This window comes from Mustela erminea, chromosome 8 (assembly GCF_009829155.1).
Source record: "Mustela erminea isolate mMusErm1 chromosome 8, mMusErm1.Pri, whole genome shotgun sequence".
Classification (NCBI taxonomy): Eukaryota; Metazoa; Chordata; class Mammalia; order Carnivora; family Mustelidae; genus Mustela; species Mustela erminea.
The window spans coordinates 112,054,014-112,077,083 of NC_045621.1; the positions used below are offsets into that span (position 1 = coordinate 112,054,014).

Sequence of the window (23,070 nt, forward strand, 5' to 3'; positions counted from 1 at the left end):
AAAATGTGTGTATACCCCAGCACTAACAGGTGTTCTGAGAGGAGAGCTCTGGGGATTAGAAGGCTCATTCTTGTCCATCATGAGGAATAAATAGACTTGCCAGGACTGTAGTAGGCTGCTTTGTAGTGTTGGGGGGTATTAGTCTTTCTCCCTGTAGGTGGGAGATGACAGCTCTTGTGCCTCCTTCTCTGCTCGTGCAGAGGGTTGGGGACCCTGACATCTGCACCAGCCCCATCACCACTCAGGAGTAGGGACAGACTGTTTCCTTTAACCACTGCCAGCATGTCCTTCTGTTCTGGATCACTTGCAGGGCACTTGCTTTCTTGCATGAACTCTCAACCACAATGGCCAAAAGGTGTGCACTGGCTCATCACACAGTGCTGTGGCCTTTCAGGCACTGACTGGAGGGGGGGCCAGATAGTCAAGCAGGGGTGATGTGATGGGTGGCAGAGGGCATAAGCAAGGTCTGGTTATATCACCTGTGGTGTGGGAGCCCCCAGGCAAGGGTGGTGGTGATAGAGGAGCAGAGTGGGCAGGAGTAAGCAGTGAGAGCATTTTCTCCTTTAAAGAAGTCATCATCTGATGCTGCTGGAAGGCTGGCAGAAGCACAAGAGGGCTAGAAGAGACTGTGTTGTACTATGCTGTGGGGAATGTACTATGGGGAATGTGGTCAGATCTTGGGTAGATCCTTTCTCTTACAGGACGTCTGAGGGCTGGAAAGAAGGAGTGCCTGTGAGGTTTGTTCTCTCTTAAGCCTCTGTGATCCTACGGGGCTCCCAGCTCCTCCCCATTCCTGCCCCCTGTCCCTTATGCTCTCTGTGTACTGGCACCTATTTAATATCAATAGACATAAATGATTTCTTATTGAATGTCATTTGCAAATCACTAGTTTGCGGCTCCAAACAGCACTTAATGTCAATTACTTTTTTTATACCAATTGAAAATCACTACTTTGCAGTTCCAAGCCTCTCTTAATGCCAATTACTGCTCGGAGTGCTGGCGACACTCATTCAAAGCTGGATTTCTAAGCAGTAACTTGCTCTTATGGGCTCCATCTGGCTCCATTTTTCTGGGGAGAGCTGCCAGGTATCTCATACACAAGGGGACAGAACTCTGTCAATGTGCTTTGGGCAAGAGATGGCTCTTGGAGGTCCAGAGAGTCAGGGCCACTTTGATAGCCCAGGCAAACCCTGAGATACTTAGAAAGGGAGGGAGATGCTGAAGCCATGAGCATCCCAGGGCATACCTCTACTGCAGGGCACATATCTCCAGGACAAGGACAGCCACCCCACCCCCTTCCCCAACCCAGACCTACCATCAATTTCCATGGAGATTTATGTTGGAGGCTGCCTAAAGGCAGGTTTGTGGTGTAGACAGAAGAGAGAGGCTAACATGCTAAGCCTGGTATAGCCCAGCTCTCAGCTTGGAGCTCTAGTGCAGTGGGGCAAAGCTGAATGAGGTGCCAAACCACCTCTTGCCAACTACTTTTGTACATTTGGGCCAACTGCTTAACCTTTCTTCTCCCTGAGGTATCCCCTGTACAGGGGTATCTTTTTATATTTCCCCAAAGCCTTAGTTTTAAGGGTTATATAGAAACTGTGCCTAAACTATCTAGTGAAGTAACCTGCCCAAAGGAGGTGGTGCAGGAATGCTCTGGGCATGGTAGGAATAGGTGCCAGCAGTGTTGACTCTCTCAGGACTTGAGGCTTTCTGAACTACAGGGACACTGATGACCAGAGAGGAGGCCCTGGCACAAGTATGAATGTACCCAGAGGCCCTGTCCAGCATCTGAGTGTCTGATCCTTACATTGCTTGTGAGCTAATCACAACAGCCTAGACCGGAAGCCATTTCCCCAGGGAGAGAAGGGAGATGGAACAAGAGGAGAAGAATAAAAAGGGAGGGAGGAGAAGGGGAAGAGAAATTGGGGGAGACAGGAAGAAGAGGAGCTGTGAATCTTTTCCTTCATCTGACATATTGTTGTATCCCATCTGAGGTATGTCTGTCTTGGTGTTGGCAGACAGATGAATAATGATAAGTTTCAGGGACAAAGATCTAATTTTCATCCTCAGAGAGGAGTGACACATTGGGGACAAGGACCCAATTGGAAATGTTGTGTTTTTATTAATATGCAAATATATTTGTTATTATTAGCACACAGTGAGCCAAGGAATGTGCAATGGGATATTGACAAATGGCAAGTGCAGCCCTCTTTCCAAGGGCCACATGCTCTGCTGGTTCCAGTGATGTTTCCTGCTGTGTGAAGTCTGTTACCCAGCCATCCAGAATGGCTATTCTGATTTGCCACCAAACATTTTTAATAGCCAGATACAATAATGGGCCTGAGACTAACCAGGAATTACTGGTCATGGGGACAGGAGGGAGGAGAGAGCTGTTCACTAAATCCTACTAAGGGACTACTACACTTGCGCTGGCTGCCTCGTGGCATTAGCTCATTTAATTCTCCTAGAAACTGAAAAGGCAGGTATGATTATTACCATTTGCAAGGAGAAACTGGAAGCTCAGAAAGATTAGCTCAGTGTTTTTCAAACTTTAACATCCATCTAAGTTGCCTGAGGATCACATTCCAATGAATATTTTGAATGAGTAGTTCTAGAGCAGGGCTGAACTCATCTCTGACAAATGTCCAAGCAGTGCAGATGCTGATGGTCTGGAGATCACACTCAGAGTCCTGGGGAGTTGGATGATCTGCCTCGGACACACAGCTGTCTGCAAGGCACAGTTACAAAGGGCTGCAGTTGTTGGCATTGGGAAGGCTGGCAAGGTCATCTGTGGGGGTCCAGGTGTGCCTGGCTGAGATAGTAGACTTTAATCTGTTGATAGGTTGGGCCCTGGGAGACTGATGAAGCCAGAGCTGCCTTTAGCCCAATAATAAAACTGTAACTCCTGATGCATGCAGTGGATGGAGACAGCAGCACAGGCATGCTTGGTGGAGACTTCTTGGGGAGGGCAACAACAAAGCAAGGACAGTTTTAGATAAGGCTGGGGTGAGATGGAGGGGAGAAGTGCTCTAATTTTTTAAATCTTCCTTTCAAAATAATATTTAATTAAATTTTTGAGGTATATTTTATATCACTAAAATGTACCCATTTTAAGAGTATCATTCAATAATACTGACAAATATACACACAATCTGCCCTCAAATACAACTGAGACATAGAACATTTCCAACATTCCAAAAGTCTATTGTGCCCCTTCCTAGGCAATCAAACCAGTGATCTGTTTGCTTTGTTGTAGCTTCCTTCTTTTTTTTTTTTTTAATTGCCATGTAGTATTCCATTGCTTAGATATAGCACACTTGTTTATAATTTTCTTATTAATGGCTATTTAGACTGTTTCTAATTTTGGCTCTTATAAATAAACTTGCTATGATCACTCACAAAGAAATATTTTAGTGGACATATTTTCATTTCCTTGGGTAAATCACTAGAAGTGATTGCTGGGTAGCATAAATGAATGTCACATTTTCCTTTTTGAAATTTTTCAATTTCTAATTTTCTAATTTTTCTACAATTCATTCATTTATTCATTCATTTAAGAAATATATTGAGCACCCACTGTTTGTCAGGTACTACTAGCTGGAAAAAAAGAATCAAACTGTTAAAATAGGAAAAAAAAACTTTGCCCTCATAGAATTTAATTAGGGTAAACAGAAAGCAAACAAAAATCCAAATACATTAACAATGAAGATACCGTGTAAATTTTATGTAGAAAATTGAAAGAAGGATGGAGCTAGTAATTGATTGTGTGGTCAAGGAAGTTCCTTTGAATGAAGTAACATTTAAGCTGAGATCTGAATGATGACAAGGATCCAGCTGTACAGAGGTCTTGGATAACTAATATCTAGATCCATCCATGTTGTTGCAAATGGTAAGATTTTATTCTTATTTATGGCTGAGTAATATTCCATTGTGTGGAGAGGCATGGTGGTTATATGCTTTAAAAGTACTTATAAGTTAGAGATACATATTGAAACATATATAGATGGAATGATACGATGTCTAGGAATCTCTAAAATATTCCTGCAGAACTGTATGTATGTGGATTTGTTATATAATTCTTTTGACTTTTATGCACATTTGAAAATTTTTATGATAAAAAGTTAAGACACAATAAAAAAAAGGAGCTATCAGACAGAAAAGAAAGCCCCAGTAGTCATTCTTTATGATGATATACTTGGATACATCCAGAGGAGATTTATAACAGAGCAGGAGTGCAAAGAAAACTAAGTGACTATAATGACAAAGTAATTATTAACTCCAGGGAGTGCAAAGTTTTGTACAGGAAATACAAAGTAATCATAGTATACTGTATGGCTCATCTGTGAAGAACATTTACCCAGTCATAGTAATAGTAAGACCAAATACAGATATAACCAAAATTAAAAGGGGACCGAATTGAACCAAATCAAGGATGGGAAGAATCCACATATAGAGCAGGAATCAGCAGCAATGAACATCATCTTCCATAGTAAGCAGTCAACTGATGATGACCAGAATGAAAAATTGAGAAATAGAAATGTGAGCATGGTAAATAGTCATTTAAATCTAAGTGCCAAAAAAATCATAAAGTAAGATAGAACCCAATGATAATGCATTAATAAGCTCTCTCTAAAAAATACTGAGTCCTATAAAGTGGGTGGGATCACAATATTGAGAGGTTAATGCAATATTCTGTGCTATCCTATGCACCTAGCTGGTAATTTGGAAATTAGAAAACCAATTACCAATTGTATTACAGCCAAATTCATATCACTTCAGAGCCTACATCTCAGTGTTCTGTTTTAGTTTTCCACTGAAGGAGGAAAATAGGGGGGTACAGAAGGCTGTTGTACTCTTAAACCATAAGTACAAAATTTAAAAATTAAAAAAAAATTACATATAACATTTAAAATTTAAAAAAAAATCTTACATACGAAATTCAACAGAAAAATAAAAGCCTTTAAATGTGTTTTTAAATTTAAAAACCTAGGGGCACCTGAGTGGCTCAGTGGGTTAAAGCCTCTGCTTTCAGCTCAGGTCATGATTCTAGGGTCCTGGGATTGAGCCCCGCATCAGGCTCTCTGCTCAGCAGAGAGCCTGCTTCCTCCTCTCTCTGCCTACTTGTGCTCTCTGTCTTTCAAATAAATAAATGAAATCTTTAAAAAAAATAATAAATTTAAAAACCTAAAAGCAAAGACTGGGAGGCTGAACAATGGATTAGCAGTGACAGAATAGAGGCAGGGAGATCAGTAGGAGCCATGGTGATCATGGGGAGAGAGGGCATGTAGGTTCAAGGTAGGCAGCTCAGAAGTGGGGGTAGAGTGACATGGATTTCATGCTGTGGCAGACATCCAGAATGTGTAGTGTAGACAACCATCCCACCTGGGATATCCAACTCCTGGACCTATCCCTTCAACAATGCTGAAAATTTGTGGTGGGTACCAATATATAATTACAGTTATGAAACACTTGGATACTTTCTTTCATTGGAAGTCAGTCTTGAAGATGTCATTCCAAGAGGTCTTGATTCACCTTCCCTAAGGATGTTGAAGCTGAGGCTGGGTGGGTCCCAGACAGTTGTTTCAGATGGGTCTCCTATACTTGCTTTTGGCTTCTAAATTTACCACCAACTGAAGGCTTTGTGTTTTTCTATAATTTGGAAAAGCTAGATGGCAGACTGATTTTCAGCTTTCCTTTCAATTCATCATCCACGTGTTTGTCTTAAGTCTTAAATACTATACACAGTGATTTTCCAAGACCAGAGTTTCTATTCCTGGGCCTGGCTGTACATGTCACAGAAACCATACTATGCTTTGAAACTTGTCAAAGGTAATTCCCATAATGAAAATGAGCTGCCTGAGCTTCTGGCATTTCCTAAGTTCTGGGAGCTGCATGACATATTGATTTGTTGTTGTGGGGTTGCTGATGAGTTTTCAGATTGAATATGCTTGTATTGTGAGGACAATTGCCCCTCAGGTTCCTCTGAGGAAGTTTATGAGACAGTGATTCTCATGCAACTCCAATAAGAAGCACTATTCAAGGGTCAAACCAAACTAAACCTTCCTTCAGGAGGAGACCATTGACCAGGGAGCCATATTCTCCTTATAGAGGGTCTGTACTAATTATTTGTGGGTGAAGGATTTTTTTTTAAAGATTTTATTTATTAATTTATTTGACAGAAATAGAGAGAGATCACAAGAAGGCAGAGAGGCAGGCAGAGAGAGAGAGGAGGAAGCAGGCTCCCTGCTGAACAGAGAGCCCAATGCGGGCCTTGATCCCAGGACCCTGGGATCATGACCTGAGTTGAAGGCAGAGGCTTAACCCACTGAGCCACTCAGGCACCCTAGGATTTTTTAAAATCAGGCCATATTGCCATGGGTATCCGTTGAAATCAGCAGGATATGTTTGTACCCCAAATGCCACAATGTTTGGTTTTTCAGGTTGTGTTTTAATTTTTCTTTCCTATCACTTCCAAGGTTCATGTACATTTAGCTTTCAAAGACACTCAAGATCCACTCAGCAAGTGAGCCACTATCCTGCCTGGAGTTCCTTCTTCCCTCCCACTTGGATATGCAGCCCTCTGCAGCAGAGAGATTCAGGTGGTGTATTGAAATCATCTGCTGAATAAAACAACTCCTCAGCAAATGTTAAAGGAAGGCCCACAACATATAGGTACTGCTCTGGACTTTGGGAATACAATGGAGAGCTAGAAATGGCAAGGTCCCTACCCTCAGGCAGTTTAGTTTCTAATGACGGGACAGACAAAAACAAGTATGCAAATGATATATAATATAATTATATATGAGATAGTGATAGGACCTATGAAGAAATAAAGGGAAAGTCAGGGCTTTTGATTTTAGCTGTCTGAGGAGGTGATTCTGAGCTGAGATTTGGATAAACTGAGAAAGATTTTCTATATAGGAAAGAGGATAAAGGGTAATGCAGGCCACTATGAGTGGAATAGTACTGTGGGATGATTTAGGGAGGTAGACAGGGAATGCTCATCTGGGGTCCCGTAGACCATGGGGTAGATTGTGGCAAAAGAGTCCTCCTGTGAATGAATTATATAGCAAAAGTGGAAAGAGGCAGGCCAGCCAAGATGTAAAGGTAAGAGATAAGGTAGAAAAAATATTGGACTTAGAGTGTACTTTGAAGGTGGAAGTGACAGGATTAGCTGGTGGATTGTATATGTAATGTAAGGGAAAGTGTTCACAAGACTGACTCTAAGATTTTATCTTGAGTTTGAATGTTGACATCATTTACTAAAATGGGAGAAGACCGAGAGGCCAGGTGCTATTGGGAGTGGGTATTGAGACATCTGCTAGACATCAAAATAGAGATGTCAAGTATGCAGTTGGTAAGTGAATTTGATCTTAAAGAGTGAGAATATGAACCAATAGGTAGATTTTGTAGTTATCAGAGTATACTTGATAATAAAAGTCATAGACTGGATGCAAACACCCCAGGAGACAATGCAGACAGAGAAGGAATGAGGTCCAATGTTTGAGTCATGGGCACTCTTAGCACAGGGGTCTAAAGGAGAGAAGCCTGGAAAGGAGACTTAAAAGGACCAGGATAGGAAGGTTCCATTTTGTGATTGATTTATCCAAGCTAAAAAGAAGTTAGTATTACAAACACAAAAACATGGCATGATTTGGAGGAAAAATCTGAGGAAGGGGAAAGATCAGAGGGATTTTGTAAATGAAAAATATGTTTTTATGAGTATTTTTTATGAGTATTTTTAAAAAGGATTTTTAGAAGCTTTGTTGACAGGGTCCAACTCTTGATGACATATGGAATAATGTTAGAAGGTGACAGAGATAAAGCACAACTTCTCAATTCCTGGTTTGTTGCCATGATTTTTTAAAAAACCAGAACCTACATAATGGAAACGATAAATGTGACATGGTAAAGAGGCAGGGGACTCAGCCTCAGAAGAAGACAAATTAGAGCTCAGAATACAAACATTAATAGCATCATAAATCCACTCTTATAGGACCATAATAATTTGTGATAAAACTTAGAGCAATGGAGAGTTTCCAGAAGATATCAATAGATTTTTATTATACCCATTTTTTAAGGGAGGGTAAAAACAGAGTTTAGAAGTTTCAGATCAGAGAGTTCAATGATTTCTAGTTAAATTAAATAAATGGCTATGATGACCTAGTAAATGTAATGGTGATTATTAGGAACCAACAGACTTTTCTTGGGGTTGAGGAATGCTTGATTAATGTTTCATTTTCTGAAAGTTGATCTTAGGCTGGCAAACCAGGGGATTCAAGCAAAGTGCAAATGTGGCCTATCATCTCTAAAGTGGGATAACATATAGCATTACTCAGGATAATGAGAGATGTGAGTTGATCAACATAATCAATGGCAACTGCCATTTTTTTTTAAACTCAAATTTCTGGTCAAGGCATTGAACAATGCAAAAGTGAGCACTCTTCATTCCTCTTGCTCTAAGCAACTGGCTGATCGTTGGTTGCTGAAATAGGGAAGATCATTGGAGACCAAGTTGTAGTTGGGGGAGAGTTTGAGAAAAACCAAAACACAAAATCTGCCCCCAGAAGCCCTCAAGTTTCAGTTCAAGAATGAGAAATTACTAAGAGCAATAAATGAAGCAGGAACTCAAAGCCCAAAAAGAGACCTAGTATTGAAGCTGAAGAACCCTAATGGACTGAACTGACACCTCAGGGTAGGTGCTTTAATGTAAAGATGGACATTAAAACTCAAGGCCTCATGAAAGCTGGGAATGGGTTCTAAGCAAAATGTACATGGAAAGGGATGGTCTCATCTAGGGTTATAATATGGAAAGAGCCACCCATGACAATCTTTGGTATAAAATGTCACCCTTGAGAAAATGAAACCAAAGCCTCTGTCACACAAAGGTCTGGAGCTCCAATTCACACTGTCTATGCTATGGTGTTCTAAAAAAGAAAGAATTATAGAATTTGGTCTCAAGATATGATAGGGCTCTGGCAGAAGCAAATTCTTTGTCCACCATTGGAACATTTTTATATCTCAGTGCACATTCTGGATTCCTAGAAAAGATAACTCTCGTTGAATGTGAGCTCACAGACAAAAACTCAATAAATGAGAAAACCTAGTGCCATGAAAGAGTCAGTATTAAGAAAGAAATGGTAGTTTTGCTCCTGAGGAACTAGAAGCAATAGAGCAACTGTTTGTAATATTAAATGAGACAGAGGGAAGGAGAGACTCTAAGCATGGGAAGACTGCTTATGAAAATGAACAGGCAAAAGATCTAAGGAGTAAAGGACTAAAGACTAAGGAAAAGGATCACATAATAATTCTAAAAATTAAATATATGTTTATTAAAATTAAAGAAAACAATACCATCAATAGATAAATAATACAGTAGTATAAGTGCAACTGAAGAACTAGTAAATAGGAAGAAAGAGCTAATATAATTTATCAGAATTCCATATGGAAAGAAAGTGAGAAAGATAATATGAGAGATAGAAAGAGAAACTCAAGTAGATCTAGTAAAAATTCTTGAAGCAATAATTAGTCAGCATGAGGAAGTGACAATATCTGAAGAAGACAGACACAAATCTTAATAATGAAGAAGCACTTTAAGTCCTCTTTTTACTGCACTGTTTTTAGATTTTATTTACATTCAAGTTAATTAACATGTAGTGTATTTTTAATTTCAGGGGTAGAATTTAGTGATTCATCAGTTGTATATAACACCCAGTGCTCATTAAATCACATGCCCTCCTTAATGTGCATCACCTGGATACCACCCCCCCCCACACACCTCCCCTCCAACAACCCTCAGTTTGTTCCTTATAAATAAGAGTCTCTAATGGCTCACCTCCGTCTCTGTTTTTATCTTATTTTATTATTTATTTATTTTTATTATTTTCCTTCCCTTCCTCCATGATCATCTGTCTTATTTCTTAAATTATACATATGAATGAAATAATAAGGTATTTGTCTTTCTCCAAATGACTTATTTTTGCTTAGCATGATGCCCTCTAGTTCCATCCACACTGTTGCAGATGGAAAAATTTCATTCTTTTTGATGGCTAACAGTCCATTGTAAACATACCCATTCATCCATCGTTGGACATCTGGGCTCCTTCCATATCATGGCTATTGAGTATATTGCTGCTATAAACATTGGGGTGCCTGTACCCCTTTGAATCACTATGTTTGTATACTTTGGATAAATACCTCATAGTGCAATTCCTGGGTTGTAGGGTAGTTCTATTTTTAAACTTTTGAGGAATCTCCATACAGTTTTCCACACTGTGCCAGTTTGCATTCCCACGAACAGTATAAGAGATTTCCCCTTTCTCTGCATCCTCACCAACATCTGTTGTTTTCTGAGTTGTTAGTTTTAGCCATTCTGACTGGTGTGAGGTGATATCTCATTGCAGTTTTGATTTGTATTTCTGTGATGTCAAGTGATGTGGGGCACTTTTTTCTGTTAGCCATGTGTATGTCTTCTTTGAAAAATTGTCTGTTCCTGTCTTCTGCCCATTTCTTGACTGGAATTTTTTTGTTTTTTGGTTGTTGAGTTTGATAAATTCATCATAGATTTTGCATATTAACCCTTTCTCTGATATGTCATTTGCAAATATCTTCTCCTATTTCATAGTTTGCCTTCAGTCTTGATTGTTTCCTTTGCTGTATAAGAGGTTTTTGTCTTGATGAAGTCCCAATAGTTCATTTTTGCTTTTTTCCCCCTTGCCTCTGCAGATGTGTCTAGATGTTTCTGTAGCCAAGATCAAAGAAGTTGTTGCCTGTGTTCTCCTCCAGGATTTTGATGGATTCCTCTCACATTAAGGTCTTTCAACCATTTTGAATTTGTTTTTGTGAATGGTGTAAGAAAGTTGATCCAGTTTCATTCTTCTGCATGTTGTTGCCCAGTTTTCCAAACAGCATTTGTTGAAAGGCTGTCTTTTTCCCATTGGATATTATTTCATGCTTTGTCAAAGATTAGTGGACCATAGAGTTTAGAGTCCTATTACTCTATTCTGTTGATCTGTATGCCTGTTTTTGTGCCAGTACCATAATATATTGATGATTACAGCACTGTAATTACAGCTTGATGTCCAGAATTGGGATGCCTTCAGTTTTGGTTTTCTTTTTCAACATTACTTATTTGGGGTCTTTCCTGGTTCCATACAAATTTTAGAAATATTGTCCCAGCAGTGTGAAAAATGCTGGTGTTATTTTGATAGGGATTGCATCAAATGTATAAATTGTCATGAGTAGTATGGACATTTTAACAATATTCTTCTAATCCAAGAGCATGGAATGTTTTTCCATTTCTTTGTGTCTTCCTCAATTTCTTTTATAAGTGTTCTATTATTTTCAGAGTACTGATATTTTTACTTTTTTTGGTTAGGTTTATTCCTAGATATCTTATAGTTTTTGGTACAATTATAAATGGGATCAATTCCTTGATTTCTCTTTCTGCTGCTTCATTATTGGTGTATAGAAATGCAATAGACTCCTGTGTATTGATTTTATATCCTGAGACTTTGTTGTATTCCTGTATAAGTTCTGGTAATTTTTTGGTGAAATCTTCTGAGTTTTCTACCTAGAGTATCATGTCATCTGCAAAGAGTGAAATTGTGAATGAAAAAGAATATTAAGTCTTAAGCAGGAAAAAAAAAGAAAGAAACTTTTCTGGAAATGTCGGTGTGAAACTGGAAGAGGAAATAAAAAAATAAAAATCCTAAAAACTACCAAAAATGAAAGACATTACACAGAAAGAAAAATTATCTTCAGATTGGAAATCACTTTTTATCAGATACACAAGTCTCCAGAAGATAATGGAATAATATATATAAGATGGAGATGTATGAGAAGTGGTCAAGGTAATCATAATACTGTACCCAACAAACTGTCATCCAGGAATAAGGGAAAGATAAAGGTTTTCAAGCCTACAAAGACTATGCCAATTTATTACTCATATATCTTTTCTAAAAGAACTAATTGAGGATGTACTTTAGCATGAAGATTATTGAACTTGGAAGGAAGTATTTTTTTTAAAAAAGCAACATATAGTGTACAGAATAATTACATATGTAAATCTACATTTTTTATTTACTGACAGTAAATAATAGTAGTGATTTTCCCCCATGAATTTAAAAGTAAGATGTATAAAATACTAGAAAAAATAATATGGATAATGAAAGTGACACTCTAGAGGAAAAGGAAAGCAAGCTGATTTTGTTTTCAGGAGGGAGAAAACAAAGAAAGAAATTACTACAATATTTGTGAGAAAAAATATAAGTTAAAGACATATGTTAAAATTTTTAGGTACTGTTAATGGTAGTAAAACCTGTCAATAAAGGGATGTGTTCCTTAAATCAGGATTGAACTGAAAGAAAACTGAAGTCATGTTTATTCACAATTTCTTGTTGAGCAAAGAGCATGGCTATAACTGGCAGCTGGACCTGCAGAGAACCAGCGTTAGGAGTTACCTTTGGTAAAAAATGCAGCCCAGGCACAGCAGCCCTGCAGGTAAGGAGCTCACCCTTCTTTGCCCTCCCGTCTCCCTAGGGTCTCTCATCCAAGAGCTAAACTGGAAGCCAAATCATGGGTCTATATGGGTCACATTCTAAGGGTGCAGATCAGAGTGGAGGATGGTGGAGGATAGTTCTGTTGGAACAAATGGAAGAAAGCAGGCACAATTACGGGATCCTTGTATGTAAATCTTATTTTTCCTAATAGACTCAAAGATCCTCATCAGTTAGCGCATTGATTCAGAAGATTTAATAGAGACTAAATGATGGTGGCCTGCAAGAGACAGAGGGACTGCATTTCCTTCCTACAAAAGTAGGAGCTTGTGGGTGGTCCACTAGGTATGCACCCCTATTCTGCAGAGTCATCTATGGACCCAGGTGTTTTCTGTCTTGTTGTTCACCATTCCTTCCAGGCCTAGGGCCTATCTTCATTGCCAAGGTCTAAGCTTCCCCGCTCAGGACCATATCCCCATTCCTGCCCAAGAGAAGTAAAAGAAGGAGTAGAAGGCAACAACTTCCTTTTAAGGGAATGCTCTGGAGATTGCACACCTCCATGCTTCTTGCATAACCCCAGGGCCTCATGAGGCACATAAATAATGGGGTCACACTTAGCTCAAAATGCAGGCAGTACAGCAGTTCCTACCTGGTGGTTATTGGAAGGTTCCATTCCTGAAAGAATCAGAGGAAGGATGGATATCTGGGGATAATTTGCCATTTCTTAATTCCCTTCTGTGCTATTCCACATGGCACCTGGCATGCGGGTAAATGTACCTGAAAAGAAAGGAACAGGAAGAAGACACGGCCTGGCATAGGACACCTACGGGCTCAGACCCAAGCTCTACTAACCACTGGCAGAGCCAGTGTCCTAAAGGGAGTTATTCAGTACATGGCAGAAAGCATTCAAACTCCTCAGTGCAGGAAGTGCGATGATTCAGAGGCTGGCAGAGAGAGCACTGGTCCAAGGGTGATCAGGTCTATCTCTGGTCCCACTGTGTTGCCTATTAAGTGTGTGGCCTCAGGCAAGTCAGCAATGCATATGGGCTAATAATCCCTGCCTTCTTGTCTACCAGGCCTGGCATACTCCAGGCTGCTGGTAAATGTTTGTTGCTGGAAGCTGATATTAAACCAGAGCATGCTTGAATAATGTGGTGGCTTGGTGTGTGACAAAAAGCATTTGCCAGGCACAATTAAGTGGGCAACTACAGAAGGGATAACTAACCTAATTAACAAAATACGGTTTGTCTAAGGGCTTTACAGAAATTAATAATTGTTACCCAAATGGTGAACTAATTGAAAATAGGTCTTATCAATTTATTAAAACAGGCCCTTCAGGACCTGTACTTTGAAACACTCTCTTGTGTCAGTTGCAGTTAACTGTGATCTTTACATTGCTAGTACTTGATTTCCCTTTTTGGTTTTTAATTCAGTAGTTTGCAACCCAGCCCAGCACCTCACCTGTTAATCTGAATGCAGGAGTCTTGACTATGACTGTGGGAGTTTCTAGAAAGGATCACTGTGACTCTGAGTTGTGCAGAACCTCTCTTAGTGTCAAAACTACATGGCATTGCCCTGTGCCTTTATCGCTGCTATGGTGACTGCCATAGGTTTAGAATTGCCTTTCCCCATCCCTTCCCAGTCCTATGTCTTATGGAATCAGTTTACATTAAGTAGGATAAATTATATTTAACATTATATGTAATTCAAATGCTTTGATGCTCTGCTCTTCAGACGTGTACACACCGGATGGATAATTCTGGTTAACTCCCATCCAACCCTGAGTGAAGGACCAGACAGCTTATCTGGTTCTTTTATTTGAATATTAAAGTGTGTCTCTGTAAGTCTCATTTCTTTGTAGTACCCATGGCTATATTACTTGTCATTGTCCCTCACTGTCCCTGGACAGTAGCTCCTTGGAGTTATCATCTCTGGGCCAGGTGTGGGCCCTGCACCCTGCAAGAGCTGTTTCTGTGTGTTGAGTGAATGAGTCAGCACACTGACGCACAGTGTTCCAGCCCTATTGAGGCTCTGGTCTCCAGTGCCAGAGTAACGGAATGGAAATCTGGGCATTGCTAGCTCTGGCTCTGCCGTGGATGAATCATTTCTTCAGAGTGTCCCAGTTCTGAAAGCCATTGTACAAATGAGTCTTGACTGTTTGTGAATAATAGGATGGCAGGCCTGGGTCAGAGCTGGAGATGAGCTGCTCAGTCCACCTTTTCTGAGGGGCTAATGGTGGTGCTGGAGAGGATGTAGAGACCTGGAACTTGAATCCACTCTTAATTACTAGTTTTGAGTTTCTTGCACCACAACTCATTCTTTCCTCTCCTCTGGAGAAAAAACACCTTGAAATATCAATGTAAGACGAGCTCTTCCATACTGGTACTGTGGGGCACAGCATACATCTACAAATGGAACCACTCCCTTCTGCTTATCCATTGGTTCCATTTGCTCCTGGGTACGGATGGCCTCTCTCCTCACACAAAAGGGGTAGAAATGTGACAAGTAGCATGTGTCATCTGGCTAAACTGTGCCAGGTTCTAGACTGTCAGGTTGTGTTCCAAATGCTAGCAGACCTACGAAGCAGGAAGTGAGAGAAAGAAGTGCCACAGTGGGGAAACCCATGGGTTCAGCAGGAAGAGTTAGCTGAGGTCAGCACAGGAGGACCCTGCCTTTCCAGGCCTCAGATTTGGGGGACATGGATGGTGGAAAGGGGAATGAGAGGCTCTTCCAGTGAGACTTTTCCTTTGGTTCTAGAAGGAACACCCTATCCAGAGGCATCAGCTTAAATATTATCTTGGGGGAATAGCACCTTGATTTGGGCATAATGTCACTGTGAACCATCTCAGAGTTCTGGAATTAAGAAAAAACAGGGAAAAGATTCTTTATGCTAATTGTCCATATCTGCTCCCAGGAATCCCAGGTTGGCTCAGGCTACTTGTTCCAGGTGGTCCATGCACTGAGCCAGGGGACCCTGGAGGAGCCTAGGTCTGGGGCTACTCCTAAAATCAGGTGGACATGTGTCCTTTGGACTTGCAGATAAAGATGCTGATAAGCAGCTGGATGTGAGGGTCTAAACTCCAAGAGAAACCCCTGAGCCAGATATCCAGCTATAGCTTGTGTCTACCTACTTGCCATCTCTCTGTGTCTCTCCCTTGCCTTTCCGTCTGGTGAGTGAGCATAGTTTGGGGGCTCAGACTATAGGTCTGTGTTGGCATCCTCACTCTAGGCACTGCAAAACTTGAACAATAAGATTTATCAAAGGAAGGGTGTAATTTATCTGTAGAGAGGCTGATATGGACAGATGGGAGGAAGTCTATAAGGGAGCTTGCTCATCCTGCCTGGATTTCTAGGCACTGTGTAGACAGAGCCTGGAATGCTGGCAATCCTTCCTGTCTGACACCCTGGTGCCCAGAGAATCATGCCCGGGCTGTTTGCACAGCCTCCTCTGAGCCAGCAACCATGGGCTGCCGTAGAAATACCTCCTGGCATGGCAAAACCTACACCAGGTTTTTGTATTTGCATCCCGAGAAGCCTAGGACCAAGTTTAGCCTGTATTAAAATCCAAAATGACAATTACTCAGTGGCAGCTCCAGAAGTGCTCCATCTACATCCCACTACCCAAGAGCACCAAAGAGAAAAGCAGTCCTGAAATGGCCACCTGCTGGTCCCATCTCTGCCACAAGGTAGTGCCAAGAGGGACCTCAGGAAAATGGAGTTGGGGAAGAGAAAGCAAGCCCAGGAAACATCTAGTCAACATCAGAGATGACTTTTTTGGGGACTGTAACTACAGATGCTTGGGCCAGCCAGCAGCATTCATCCATGGGGGCTTTGACCAGACAGAATGGGAGCAGCCATTTTTCTGAATGTTGGCCAGAGACCAGGCACAAGTCATGGATATGCTCTGAGAGGTAGTTAATTCTCTTGCTCCCATTTCTTAGATAGGGAGACGAAAGACAATACAAGTAGCTTGCCCAAGTAAACTATTAAATGGTACAAACAGGATCCAACCCAAGGTGTCTACATAGCTAAGTTCCTTCCATTCACCCAAACTGCTTCCTAGCAAAGGTGCCTTGGTGCTTCTTAGGCATCAGAACTCAAGGATGCTAGCCCTGGCTTTGTATGGGGCTGGCTGCCTGTTAAATGTTGTGAGCCCAGGAAGATGTGCTTCTTTTAGGAGCACCCCACACACCAGGCTTTGTGTGACCATGCAGAACTTCCTTGGGAGAGTGAAGCTCAGTGTATGGACTCTAATCAGGTTTGTGGGACTGCTTTGGAGAGCCTAGATCAGAAGGGAGTATTAAAGAGACATATTTTAGCCACATCCAACCATCAGGTATTTCTGAGGAGTCAACAGAGGCATGGGTGAGGCTAACAATGCAGCACTAAGCAGGGACAACATGGATATGGTTATATATTGATACTCATTTCCAAGGTATAAAGAATGGCAGGGGATTATCTAGGCTTAGTCAGGGAGCAAAGGGGCAGGTGTCTACAAAGAGAACAGTATAAGAAAGATTTGGAAAAGCAACATCACTGTGTTGGTTTTGCTGGGATGTGATGTCTGACAGATGAAGAGACATGAAATATGGGGTTGGACAGAGTACACTGCACAGGGAGAGACTTCATCCCATGCTAAAATGTCATGCCTTAGCTTGTTGGGAATGTCTAGTTATTGGAGGGCTTTTAACTGCAGGTGGTATCATACTTAGATTTATATTTTAAACAGGACACACATTAATCTCAAATCCCAAATCCTTCCTGAAAATGCCAGCCCATGCTGATACCTCCCTTCCTGACTATTTATTTATCTATGCAAGACATAGAAATATATAATTGTTTGTCCCTGTGCTTTTTCTGCAGAAATATGGTAGACAAAAGGAGTCAAATATTGCTTGTGCTTCTCTTGGACTCTTCATTCAGTAGGAATTTAATAGTTAATTCAAATAGATATTGGGTTCCATTTAAATCCACCATAATGATGCATATTTTTTTCTGAAAACCAATTCTTTAAGGTTGCAAAATCCTGAAATATAGCAGAGGAGAAACAAGTAGCTTAATGGGCACAGTTCCCAATCTGAGCACTGCCTTTGTAATTAAATGTAAATTATGATTCATTCCAAGGACAATCAATTGCACTACTTTCATAAACTTTTAAATTCATTATTGAAAGTCAAGATTTCTCTAATAAGTTTTCCATTAACTCAGAACTTGATTTGTTACTGGAGTCTTCCCAAACCCACATATCCCACTTGTGTCCTTTTGCTTAAAAAGAACGTGAGCAAAAAAAGTTGGAAGAATGCCTGTCTGTGCTCATGCTGTCCTTGAGGCCAGGGCACTCCCACAGGGACCCAAAGAGCATCCAGGTTTTTGCTGTTCCTGCTCCTCCTCCTTTCAGAGCTGGTTTAGAAAAGATAATATTCAGGTCTTAAAGTCTCAGTTTCCTCATCTGCTATATAAAAGAAGAAAGTATCTTATTTAATAAGATAATGGATATGAAGACAAATGCCTAACTCTGAGCCTCACAAACGAATGTTCAGTAGACATTAGTGTCCTTCCCCTAACTTCTAGCTGGACCCTTATATTCTAATTGGGACAGTCTGTATTTTATGACCCATAAACCCAGAGCTCAAAGATCCTAAGTTCTATGGAGTTGTAAGTGTGGGAATCACACATCATATCTGAATGCCAGTTTGCCCACCACAGAACATGCTATACATTCTTCCACTGACCTCAGAGTCTATTTCCAGATAGTTGTTTCCTAGCTTATTGTGATTTCTAAACATTTTACTTTGGGTGAATTTCCTTGGTGCATGTGCTTGTGTGTGTGCATGTGCATGCATATTTTGTTCATATTAACCCCTGCCTTTAAAAAAAATCTAGGGTGCAAACCAAAGCACACCAGAACCAGAATTATCTCTGGTAGTGTCACTGGAAGTGGTTAACTTATTGCCTGCCACATGTCCAAACTGGAGTCACTTTATTCCACATCTGGAGATGCTGCCCACCCTTCACATGTCTAAGACCTCATCTGTTGGACCAAACCACATTAACACTCTTTGGTCTGTAGAGCCATGAAGCTCACATGCCCCTTGGCCAGAATGGAGGGTTGAAGACTGGGACACCTTTGAAGAATAATGGTGATATAAAGGAAAGTCCCTTTGAAAGTCTGGGCTTGACTGTAGCAGAACCCACCACTCCATGTCACATTAATCAAGATGGACTATCCTCCTCTGCTTTAGACTCTTTGGCTCAGTGACTTCAAAGCCAGACATTTCTAAACCTCCTTGAGACTCCCCAGGAGTCCCTGACTTATGCTGCTCTGAACTCAAGTATACAGAGTGGTAGACCAAATGCTTTTTCATGGGTGAGACCTAGCTTTCCTCAAGTCTGCTTATTCATTGGGGTCCAAGAATGGATATGTTCCCAGAAATTTTACCTGCTAACAAAATGAGCCATTCTTGATGGCTACATCAACCTTCCAAACATTAGTCACTGAGAAGGCTCTTTAAAAAAAAAAAAAAATTAACAAGTTGTCTTTCATTGTGTGTTAATTATCAGTTAGAATATGAAAGGTTTCAGTGGATCTAGGCAAAGAAGGTCATAGTCAGGAATACAGAGTGTGCCCTCCACACTGGACACCTTTCTGTGGTACTTGCATAGCTGCTCATGTTTGAGTTTCTTATAAAAAAGACAGTAGTTGAAAAGTATGCAAGCTGCCAGCACCAAGGCAACCCCAGTGATGCTCCTTTTCATTACTTTGACATAACATGCTATGATAATGGGAGTAACCTATATCCTCTTGGCAAATTGGGACCCCTTCTTTGGAGCTTCCCACATTTACTCATGGAAAGCCTTCTGCTAGAAGAATAATTGCTTTCCTGACTCTCCAGACCAGGACCAGAGAGAAGACCCTGACTTCTTCTTCCTTTTGGGCCTTTGCATTTTTAGTTTTAAGAGAATAAATGTGTCTTTTATATTTTTTCTTCCTAGCCAAAGCCCTTAAGTATTGAATACTTTAAGGTACCTAATCAGTACTTGCATTTTCCTTCCCTGTACCCTATAAGGTAAGGACCAGAAGCTCAAATGCCTTCAAGGTTGGCCAAACAAATAACCCACATATGTAAATGAGGCAGATGCTCTAATACAGTAGATAGTAGTGAGATCTGTTTCCAACAAGTGTGTACTTATCTTACCTAAAAGGTGTTCATATATTAAAAATCACTGTGTCTGGGCACCTGGGTGTCTCCATCAGTTGAGCATCTGACTTTTGATTTCAGCTCAGGTCTTGATCTCAGGGTCATGAGTTCGAGCCCCACTTTGGGCTCCATGATGAACACAGAGCCTACTTTAAAAAAAAATTACTGTTAGCTAAACACTTCTGTGCACTGGATTCAACTGGTTGACAGTTGCTTAAGTGATCTATATATTCCTCTAATAAAATAACATTTGAATACCTCAGGTTGGATCTTCCTTCTCCCTAAATTTCCTTTTGGGAAAGCTCATCTCTTCTATACTATATATAGCAGTAAAATCAGAATACAACAGAGTTTAAGGTCCATGTCTGCCAATGGGGTTGAAGTAAAGTTGCCATTTCATTTTATTATACATCTTGTTTCCTTTCCAACGTAGTACCATAATACTTTTCTTACCTTTATTTCAGCTCTTGAAAATGTTATCTTCTTGCTCTGCTTTTTCATCAGCAGTCACAGCTCATTCCTTTGCAAGAAGAAGACTGTCCCCAACTTCTGCCAAAACTGTTTTCTTAGAGGATTTTAGTGGGTCCCCCATAATCAAATCCATTGTCCTCCTGCAATAACTGATGGTCAGCTAGCCTTTGAGTAATTCTCTGCTGTCTGCACAGTAGGATCCATGTACTTTCCAGGTTCCTTCATTCCTCTGACCATCCCTTGCCATCTCTGTTCCTTAGTGTTTATCCCTTGCTGTTCTTTCTCATGGTCTCATCTTCAGTTTGGGCAGGAAAGCCTGAAAGAAGCAAATCAGTGAGCCCTGACCAATGTTGGTGAACCCAGGTAAAGGAATTATTGAAGACTTTTCTGGACATAAATGTGGGATAGGCAATTAAAAATTTATCTTGAGAATGACTATTATACCAGAGTTCTTCTCTCCACCCAAGAAATATTTGTTTAATTTCAATAAAATGGTTGAGGTGCTTTCCCAGGTATTGGGTTGGAGACCATCATGCCATGCTATTGGGATGCAAAGACAAAACAAACAAACAAACAAAAAACACAGTCACTCAATGCCTTCTCATTGCTCATAAACTGGAGGGAAACAAGCAATGATATAAGTACCTGTTGGTAGCAGATGCAGGATGCTATAATATGGTTTCCTTTAAGTACCTGATTGGCTTTGGGAATGGAGCAGCAAGAACTGAGGAGACATGACAATTACATACTCCTGTTAGGCCAAAATGAATGTGGTATTTCTGGGGATGGTGATAGGTGAACATGTTAACAATGTTTGCTCCTGTAATAAGTGAATATGCAAGGGCGAACCAAATATGAATGGTGGGAGAAGTAAAGGACAGCAAGGTGGTTCAGGGCCCTTTTGTGTGAGGCCTGTAAATACAGTAGAGAAATTACATGGAGGCATGGTGAGGGGCTTTTCCAGACTACTCTGCCCTTTTTCTGCCAAAGTCTCTTTTATCTAGACTTCTTTCTGTATCTCCTGATTTGTGTTTAACATTGAACTCTTAACTTTGACATAGAGATCTTACTGCTAACCCCACCTTTCCTATGCCTGCCCAGCTCTTGACTTTGTTCTCTACATCAGGATATCCATATCCCTATGTAAAACATACTGAAGTCTATTCTTCACCAGGGGCCATGCTTGATGTTGAATATGTAGAAAAAAAGATGGTTGACAAGGTCCTTGCTTTCAGGGAGTTTACTCTTTAGTGGCAGATATTTATAGCAAGTGAATGTGAGGTAGGAATTTTTTAAGAAGTGTGTGAATATTTCAGAAATTAAGACAAGCGAGTATGTGCTGGATCATTTCCAGAAGACTTGGTGGATAAACATGGCACTGAATGACTCATAAAAACCTGGGGGAGAATCTGTGTGGCTTAGCAGGAAGGACCAGGCACTCTGAGAAGAGGAAATATCTACTCATGCCCTGGAAAGAAAGTGACATTTGGAGTTAGGAGAGCAGCCTAATCTGTATGATGGATGAGTTAGCCATCATCCTAAGCAAAAAGCTTAATATCTCAATAGCATTTAAATTTTTCCACACAACAAACCAGAAAGAAACTTGTCTTCATCTACTTCGTGGGCCTGGTCTTAAAGGGTATGTGGTAATGGGTTGGGGTAATTGTAGAAGAGGTCACCCCAATGGGGGGTTCCTTTTTCAAGATGTGTTGACCTGATATGGTCTAGAAACTGGACTTGTGATGTGGACATCATTCTTATTCACACACCTCAAACTGACAGGAAGTCATCTGCAAAACCAGAGTGCAAGCATCTGGTAGATGTCAATACTCAAACAGGTATGACATCCCCTTTCCTCCTTCACAGTAGGTACATAGGAGTGATATGGGATGGGAACCTTGCAGACTTTTCACGGCAAAAACTTATGTGTTGTTGTAAATTACAGGGTGACAGTTTGGAGTTCGGGCATAAAACAGCATTATCTGCTTTTGCTCTATGTGGAACTATATTCTTAGTGAGTAGACCCTCTTCAGAGAATGCCAGTCAAATATTTAGGTTAGAGAGACTGAATGGCCATAGTAAACCAGGCTCTGGGGTGATGAAGGTGAAGGAGCATCTTTTGTTTTTCATAGCGAGCCTCTACCAACCACACCTGTATTTATGTTAATAAGATGACTTTTGGAAACCTCTGAAGGATGAGATTGCTTGCTAGGGGAACGAATCATAAGCTTAGAGGGTTGGAAGTCTCAGCACAGCTCCCTGCACCCTCCACCCTAGGGAATAGAGAAAGGCTGGAGGCTTTGAGTTAATCACTCACTAATAGTCCATGATTTGGTCAATTGTGCCTACATAATGAAGCATGCATAAAAATTCTAATCAAAGGGATTCCAAGATCTTTTGGGTTGGTGAACATATCCATGTGTTGGGATAGTGGGGCATCCAGAACCTCCTCCCCCAAACCTTGTCATATGCATCTCTTGACTAGATCCTTTTATAGTAAATTGACAATAGGAAATATAATGATTCCCTGGGTTCTGAGAGACATTCTAGCAAATTATTTAACCTGAGGAGGAGGTCATGGGGACCCTTGATTTATAGCTGGTTGGCCAGAAGCACAGGTGACAACCAAGACTTTTGATTGGCATATGAAGTGAGGTGCAGCCTTGTAGAACTGAGTCTTTAATTTGAGGGGTCAGGTTTAACTGCAGGTGATTAGTGTCAGAATTGAGTTAAATTGTGGGATACCCAGTCTGTGACACCAGTCAATTCTTCTGCTAAGAACTGGAGAATTGCTTGGTGGAAAATCCATACCTTTGGTGTCAGAGGGCTGTGAAGAGAATAGAAGAAATAATAGTTTCTTTCAGTATCCTAGAAGGAGAAATGGCAGTTAAGAAAGAGTGGGA

General features: G+C 40.7%; 1 long non-coding RNA gene across 1 annotated transcript in view; it reads left to right on the plus strand.

Moving 5' to 3' along the window:
• Window positions 1-6,569, plus strand: part of LOC116596825 — a 243,962-nt gene extending 237,393 nt beyond the window's left edge. The window contains exon 7 of the long non-coding RNA XR_004288327.1: window positions 6,477-6,569. This is a non-coding gene — a long non-coding RNA (uncharacterized LOC116596825). The remainder of the gene's footprint in view (window positions 1-6,476) is intronic.
• The last annotated feature ends 16,501 nt before the right edge of the window (window positions 6,570-23,070 follow it).